The sequence below is a fragment of the Nomascus leucogenys genome, chromosome 3 (genome assembly GCF_006542625.1).
Source record: "Nomascus leucogenys isolate Asia chromosome 3, Asia_NLE_v1, whole genome shotgun sequence".
NCBI classification, from domain to species: domain Eukaryota; kingdom Metazoa; phylum Chordata; class Mammalia; order Primates; family Hylobatidae; genus Nomascus; species Nomascus leucogenys.
This window is the reverse complement of record NC_044383.1, coordinates 17,136,352-17,144,786: the sequence shown is the minus strand read 5'-3', so window position 1 is coordinate 17,144,786 and position 8,435 is coordinate 17,136,352. Positions and strand designations below refer to the sequence as shown.

At 37.1% G+C, this 8,435-nt stretch overlaps 1 pseudogene; it reads left to right on the top strand.

Annotated features, from left to right (window-relative positions):
- The first annotated feature begins 529 nt into the window (after window positions 1-529).
- On the top strand, window positions 530-749 carry LOC115832278 (annotated as a pseudogene).
- The last annotated feature ends 7,686 nt before the right edge of the window (window positions 750-8,435 follow it).

Genomic DNA, 8,435 nt, shown 5'->3' with positions numbered 1-8,435 from the left:
GTTGCTCTAAAGAAATACCTGAGGCTGGGTAATTTATCAAGAAAAGTGGTTTATTTTGGTTCATGTTTCTGCAGGCTGTATTGGAAGCTTACAATCATGGTGGACGGTGAAGGCAGAGCCGGTATGTCACACGGTGAAAGAAGAAGCGAGAGAGACACGGGGGAAGTGCCAGGCTCTTTAAATAAACAGATCTCATGTGAACTCAGAGTGAGAGCTTACTCATTACCATGGGGATGGTACCAAGCCATTCATGAGGGATCTGTCTCCATGACCCCAACACCTCCCACCAGGCCGCACCTCCAACACTGGAAATCATATTTCAACTTGAGATTTGGAGGGAAAAACATCCAAACATCCAAACTATATCAAGGTCTATAATCCATCTCAAATTAATTTTTGTGTATGTAGTAAGAAAGGGGTTTATTATTTTTTTCATGTAAATATCCAATTTTTTGAGCAATTTTTTTTTTTTTTTTTAGAAAGACTTTCCTGTTCCCCATTAGATTGCTTTGGTCAAAAATTAGTCAGCAAAGCTCACTCTCCCAAGTTGAAACAACTTATGGACAAGAAGTTATTGAAATTAAATGGTGGCAGACATGTCAAAGGAATATTGCAGGGATTTGATCACTTTACAAATCTTGTGATAGATGAATGTGTGGAGACAGCAACTAGTGGTCAACAGAACAAAATTGGAAAGGTAGTAATATGGAAATAGTATCATCATGTTAGAAGCTTTGTGACGAGTATAAACAATGGCTGTTCAGCAGGGAAATCCATGCCCCCTCTCCAAGGGGCCTGTTTTATTTTTATGTAAAAATTGGGTCATTTACGTTTTCATATTAAACTTTTTGTTAAATATACTTTTGTAATAGTAAAACAAATCAATTAGTCATATATATTTCCTGCCTCTTTCTTCTGTTCCGGTGATCTCTGTCTGTCTTTTTGTTTTGTTTTGTTTTGTTTTTTAGATGGAGTCTCGCTCTTGTCGCCCAGGCTGGAGTACAGTGGCACGATCTTGGCTCACTGCAACCTCCGTCTCCCGAGTTCAAGCAATTCTCCTGCCTCAGCCTCCTGAGCAGCTGAGATTACAGGCACCCACCATCACACCCTGCTAATTTTTGTACTTTTAGTAGAGACAGAGTTTCGTCATGGCTGGTCTCGAACTTCTGACCTCAGGTGATCTGCCCACCTCGGCCTTCCAAAGTGCTGGGATTACAGGCGTGAGCCACCGCGCCCGGCCTCTATATGTCTATGTTTGTGTCAATACCTTGGTGTTTTGATTACTGTAGCTTTAAGTAGTAAGCCTTGAAATCAGGCAGTGCAATTCTACCAACTCTGCTTATCTTTCAAAACCGTTTTGGCTATTCTGAATCCTTTGCATTTTCATATAAATTTTAGAATCTGCATGTGTATTTCTTCACAAAAAGCCCTGATAGTATTTTAATAGGAGTTTCATTGAGTATAGATTAAGCTAGAGAAAAATCAACATTCAATACTGGACATTCCAATCTATGAACATAATACGTATCTGCATTTATTTAGGTGTTTTATAATTTTAGTAACATTTTGTACTTTTCATTGTAGAAGTCTTATACATCTTTTTTGTAAGATATTTTCTAAAATATTTTGTGATTTTGGTGACTTTATACTTAGTATCACTTTAAATTTAATTTTATAATTGTTCATTGCCAGCGTATACAAATACATTTAATTTTTAATATTGCTTGCGTACCTTGTGATCTTGCTAAATTCTAGTAGAAATCTAATTCTACTTGATTTTTATGAAGATTCCATAGGATTTTTTTTTTATGTACTCACTGACGTCATCTGTAAATAGTGACAAATTTGAAACTTCTTTTCCAATTTAGATGCCATTTGTTTCTTCTTCTTGCCTAAACGAGCTGGCAAGAACTTCTAGTTCACTGTTGAACACAAGTGGTGAGAGCAAACATCTTTTCCCTGTTCCCGGGGAAAGGATTTAATGTTTCACCATTAAGTATGATGCTAACTGTAGCTTGATTTGTAATGCCTTTTACCAAACTGAGGAAGCTCCCATCTATTTCTAGTTAGGTGAAGGTTAGCATTCTAATGATCTGTATCCTTATATATTTTATTCTGTCTTCAAACATCTTCACGTACATTTTTAACAAAAGCTAAAATGAAACAAAACAACCAAGCAAACAAAAACTGCTGCCAAAGCACTGAAGCTCCCCAAGTAATTCCAGAAGTCAGCTAAAGCTGAGAAATACTCTTAATGGTTCTGGTATTATTGAGTTCCTTGGGAAAGAGATTTTTGAGTTGGCCATTTCAGAGCTATTTCCCACCTGCACATGGTATTGTGTATTTCAGAGTGGAATTCCTCAATATTTGTTGCAGAAAACAAGCCTTGTCCCAATCCAGGCTTCTTTTCAAAGACCAACTTGTTAAAAATGAGTGAAGGGTAGGTACAGGCAGAGAGCAGCCTTCAGAATGTCTTGTGAATTCTCTAAGTTTGTTTGGAGCTGAAGTAGGAATGAGGCATCATCCCACTTGTCTTTACTGGACAGATTGTGATGCTTAATATGGAACGCATGTGCCCGTGGAGTTACGAGAAAGCTGGTGTCAATGCCAGTCTTCTTCCATGTGATAATCTTTGTTGTCTGCATCATCCTTTGAGCTTGACCATCTACTGGAGGCAATTGCAAGGGCAATTCAGATAACCCGTTAGTTCACTGACTGCAGAATATCAACTGAGAAAACCTGATTCTTTCACTAGGACACAGCATCAGAAACTATTTTATCTAGCGATCTGTCAATTGCAAGCAAGTATGATTGTGCCATAAAGATCTATTTTGTTGCTGATTGCTCAGAGCCAAAGATAATTATTTTATTTTTCATACTTTTGGATTGCACTCTTGTAGGAAGGTATGGATTACCCTGTTGTATCTCTGTTTGCTGTTTTTTAATGTTTTTCCCCATACATCTCTGGAGTTTGGTTCTCTTGCCTCTCCCTTGTCTCCTCTCTTGTTAGGGGGAGGGAGGACACTGGGTTCTGTCCTGAAATCCAGGCCACTAAGGGATATATCCCTGAACTTGGACATTCTCTTCTGGATCCCTCCTCTCCAGTAAGGCACTGGCATCTGATTCCATGTGAATAAGGCTGAGGTTCTCCTTGCCATTCCTGTCAGAAAGGTCAAGTCCTAGCTACCCAGTCACCCTTTTCTTACTTCCCACCAGGCTCAACCATTCACACTAAACCTCTCACATAGCTTCACTCTGTCCATAAGTCCAAAACGTGTATATCCCTCTCATAGTCCAGAAAGGAGCTTGTAATCGATATAAATTATATAGACATAATTATAGACACAAATCTACAATTTCTTGACTCTGATACAGACTCAAGGGCTTCTTTTGGGGGTCACATTTTTTGTAGATGACATTGTCCTTTAAGGATAAGTATTTGCTTTCTCAGCACTGATTTCTTAATGTAAAGCAGAAGAAAGTGTGGCTTGTGTTTTTAATGTTCTGGCACGAATTCAGAACTCAGTACCTGCTTGATATTCCAGAAGGTGTCTCTGTGATGGTGAATTTAAAATCATGGAACAATTTTTTTCTAGTGAGCTATAAAATAATTCAGCAGTGGTTCATATTTATTGAACAAAAATGTGGTAAAATCTGAGTAGCTTGTAAGCAGTAAATATGGGTGCTTAGGTTCTTATCTGATGGGTCACTGGTGACCTCTCAACATGTTCCTGCAGTTTTAGGTTTGGAACCTTTTTGAAGGGAGTTGGTGTAGCCCACTGGGGTTGCCCCACTAGTGTGAGGCCTCGGCCTCATTTGTTTATTACTTTGGTTGGTTTTCAGTTTTTTTCTCCTTATAATTAGAGATACACTTTTCAGCTTTCAAGTAAATTGTGTAACGTCTGAATCCAGATCAAATTAGACTGGCTTCTATGTATAAACTCCTAGTTTCTCAGATTATATTTTAGAAAATTTGTTGACAACTTGTTTATTGAACTTGCATTATTACCAGTTTATTGGATCTGGATTCTTAATAGTATGAGTCACTTCTTTCCCAAGACACTTTTCTAAGCTATCCCCCCTGCCTAGGTTGCTGTTGTTCTCTACACCATTTCTAACAATATCAGCTATGGTGTTGATCATTGCAATAGACCACGTGAGGAAGTGTTGACTGTTGACTGACTCTCAAGAACTGCAGTATTCCTAGCTCAGGCATGACCTTTTCTGAGGACTACTGCAATGTCCTCCTACCCTGAAGTCTATTCCTTGTCTAGACCCCTTGAGTAAGATAATTTTATAGTCAAGATCACATGAATATTCACATCCAGTCAGGAACATTATAATATTGCTGAGTCTTCACCCTAATGGCAGATTCATTTAAAGTAGCAGTTCCTGAGAAAATGTACACATTGTACACTTATTTATAGACAAAACTTTAGATACCACAGAGCCAGAGCCAGATTTGGCTCATCTCCTTGTATTCTGATGCATACATTTTCTGCATTCTGCTGACTGTAGGCAACAGCTTTCTGCCAGTGTAATATGGACAAAATTAGTATGAGAATTCTCTTTGTTATTATGATGTGTTAGTTATTGTGTGGTTTCACTGGCTGGGGATATTACTTGGGATGAGTTCAGTCAGATTTTATTGGTAATTTCATATCAGACTTTGCCCTGTGTCATCTAAGAAATGGAAAAAAATGAAATGCTGAAAGAGATATACAAGTCTTTAACATAAGCAACACAGCTCTTGGTTCCATTTCTGAAGGAATATGCTCTCAGCAATGCCTGATATTATGGCTGTGATAATCAGTGGTGCTACTCTCAGTGAAATAATTATGATGGAAGGTCTTACTTATTAAAATACATGAGTGGGTTCCGTAAACTGCTCAGGGACCGCCATTTATTTTGCACAAAGGAAAGTCATCAAGGAAATCCTGGGGCATATACTGATCAACATCAAACTCATCAGTGTGTCCCAAAGTGCTCATTTTAAACCAAAGGATCTGTGTGAGTAGGTCAGGACGAAGGTCAGCAGTACTGAAAATGAGTTTATCTGCCCTTTCTGGCCCAGTTTTCTTTTCAATACAATCCCACCTTCGGCTCTGGAAAACAGATGGAAGATAAGCCTATGCTTCCATGTAGCCCTTCACTGGAGAGAAAACAATCCTAACTTGTTCCAATATATTGACTATCCATATATACAACACAGGAATTCAAAAGGAACAAAATTTCCAAACATTGATCAAAATGGTCCTTGGCATGCAAAATCTTTTTTAGTTTCTAATCTCATGGTATTTCTTTCACCCTATCCTGTAGTCAGTCATACATACCCAACATTTGAGATCTCAATAGATGGATGAAAATTTTAGAGTGATTTTTACTATGTATTTAAAATAATTAGTAACAATACTTGCTCCTATTTTTTCCTTAGGGGTTACACTGCAGTCCTAGCTGATGAGGTGGTGTCTTTATTTCCCTTCTTAGGGTATTTCTGGCCATTTCTACAAATAGAATCTTAACCATTGGCCTTTCATCATTCATCAATTCCTTCAACACTGTTACTGAGCTCCTTCTCCTCATTCTCATGCACTGTGCTAGGTGCTGGAGGTAACAGGATGAGCAAAACAAGGCCCTGCCCTTGAAGAATTCACAGTGTAATAGGGGAATTAGCCTTGTGCACAACCTTGTTTTCTACTACTTAGGAGCCAACAACTGAGAGGTGACCAGAACACATTATTATTTTTTTAAATAAGTGGAAGAAAAGCATTTTCTTTTACAGTAATAGAGTTGAGGAAACACTGTTCCATTTTAGGTCCACACTTGATTTTGAAGAGTCAGAAGAAGACAATTGGGGAAAGTTATTACAGTTCTGTATTTTTAAAATAATGGGATATATTTTCATCATGTATTTCTTAAATGATGGAATCACCTTTGCTTAGCCTTTGGTATTTCATGTTTTACTTATACATTTTATAAATGGCCATAAGTGCAAAAGTGGAGAGAATAACTGAATAGTATGGGCTATAAACCCAAACTTTTCATTTGTGAGAATTTGAAACATAATGTAAACATGTGAATCAATTTAAATTCTAACCACTTTCATATATAATTGTCTATTTAAAATAAAAACATATATGTGTAGATTCTTAGATTTATATAGACAGAACAGAAGTTAAGGTAGAGAAAGAGAAGCCCAAAGATTATATGATACAATATTCCTTTTCAAGAAAAATAAAACAGAAAAAGACTTGGCAACAGTAGCTAAGCAACATATTACAGAGCACATTGATTTTGAGAAAAAAAGACCTGTTCATTGTTGTATGAAAGACTTAAACATTTTAGAATACTATTATTTAAGATGAGTGTGTTATATATTGATGATACATCACTGTTTTATTCATTTCGTACTTATTTTACCTAAAAGTCTAAGTTTATCTTCGAAGTTAATGAAAGGGGAAAAGATCCTATTAGAATAAAAGATCATTTTAAAAGATGTTCAGAAATCAGAAATACCCCTGTTTCTGTAGAGCAGAACATACTAAAAGTGTAAACTTTCATATTTTTTAGCTTAGATTGACTAAGTCCCTTTGTCTTTACACAATGAACATTTAGATGTTATCATTTTTCATTTTCACACATTAATTGTTTAAAATTAGTTCACTATAAGGCTATCAATTAAGAAAATATATAGTATAAACATTATCCTGGTTTTAGTTGCTTTCTTTTCCCTAGAAATCCTTTAAGCTAGTTTATTTTTAAGATGAGAAATTCCATGACAGTGATTACTCTTCTAAAACAAATTTGATCTATTTTGTTAAGTAGACTAATGTCTTCCACACATTGATCATTGTACAAACTACTAAAAGCTTTATTAATCATGTGTTAAATTTGTTAAGGAATTTTAAAAGCTTTTGTACCCTACATATTCACTATTTCATGTGATACTTCAAAAAATGTGAAATTGGTTTGATAGGTACTATTTTCTCCATTTTATGTGTGAAAAAAAAATGAGCGGTTCAGTGAGTTGCCTGAGACTACCCACTGGGGATGTCAGTAATAGAACTGGAAGAGTTGGTCACCCAACCGGTAGAGTAGAACCCTCTGTGCTTCTGAATACAGTAGCCACCCCCTTATCTGCAAGGATACATTCTAAGACCCCCAGTGGATGCCTGAAACCTTGGATAGTGCTGAACTTTATACATACTGTGATTTTTCCTATGCAAATACGCCTATGATAGCTTAATCCATAAATTAGGAATAGTACTCTTGTGATGTGGGGTCATTATTAAGTATACTAAAGGTTACTTAAACGCAAGTGCTGTGATACCATGACAGTGGACCTGATCATCTAGATGGCTATTACTTGACTAATGGGCAGGCAGCCTAAGCCAAAAAGAAAATACATTGGTTTATGTAACGAGGAAGATCAAGGAAAATTCTGGCTTTAGAAATGTCTGGATTGTGCAGTTTGAATGTTATTATGACCTTTTTCTCTGGTTTTTGGCTTTGCTCTTTTCCTCCAAGTTGGCACCATTTTAAGGTAAATTTTTCCTGTGTGTTGGTGAAAATGACTATAAACAATTCTAGACTTCATTGTACTTTCAGGTAGTGAGTCTTAAGAGAAGAGAGTAGACCTCAAGTGTTTAAACAAAAACCTGAGGAGGATTCTAACTGGCCTGACCTAGGTCATGTGTGCATCCAGAAGTCCCAGATCTGTGGCAAGGCGGCATCCACATAACATCATCTCTATGATAGTGGATGCAGGGTTATGCCACCGACATCTCTACCAGTAGGAAGAGTCTACTGGGAAAATAAAAATAAGAAATTCATATTATGCCATCTATAAAAATTTTTGCAAATATTTGAAGTGTTGGGCAATATATAGTATTCCATTCAAAGTGATTGGCATAATTTTAGAAAAGTAAAATTCTATGAAATTATGGAATATTTTAATACAGAGAGTGCATATTGATTGCCTCATAAGGCTAATCTAACTTGCCGACCTGTTCTATCTGTCCTATTGATCTGTAGTGTTTTCTGTTTGTTTTCTTTTGTGTTTGTTTTTTGACGAAGTTTTGCTCTTTCTGGAGCAAAACTTCCAGGCTGGAGTGCAATGGTGCCATCTCGGCTCACTGCAACCTCCGCCTCCCGGGTTCAAGTGATTCTCCTGCCTCAGCCTCCCAAGCAGCTGGGATTACAGGCGTGCACCACCATGCCTGGCTAATTTTGTATTTTTAGTAGAGATGGGGTTTCACCATGTTGGCCAGGTTGGTCTCCAACTTCTGACCTCAGGTGATCTGCCCACCTTGGCCTTTCAAAGTGTTGAAATTACAGGTGTGAGCCACTGTGCTCGGCCTGTTGCTTTTTTTAATCGAACTATAGTTTAGCTTCTTTTAAAAACAAATCAATCTTGACAATACTGAAACTACATT